Source organism: Ailuropoda melanoleuca, unplaced genomic scaffold (assembly GCF_002007445.2).
Source record: "Ailuropoda melanoleuca isolate Jingjing unplaced genomic scaffold, ASM200744v2 unplaced-scaffold7618, whole genome shotgun sequence".
In the NCBI taxonomy this organism is placed as follows: domain Eukaryota; kingdom Metazoa; phylum Chordata; class Mammalia; order Carnivora; family Ursidae; genus Ailuropoda; species Ailuropoda melanoleuca.
The window spans coordinates 52,101-52,360 of record NW_023251814.1 but is presented as its reverse complement, the minus strand read 5'-3'; positions in this window follow the sequence as shown (position 1 = coordinate 52,360).

Below are 260 nucleotides of genomic sequence, written 5' to 3'. Positions count from 1 at the left end.
CAGGGTGATCCACTTGGTCCCGAGTGTCTTTTGGTCTGTGTGTTGGAAGTCACTAAATCCCAAAATTGTAAAGAAAGCCAAACTCATATATATATATATACAGAAATCAAATTGAATATAGCGAAAGGAGTCCCAAAATGAAGAATATATGTATAAAACGTCAATGTAAAAGATGAAAGTTAACAAATGTTGAAAAATGAAGAGTTGCTAACATAAAAAAAAGTAGTTGGAAAGGGAAAAAAGAAAAAAAAAAGAAATGG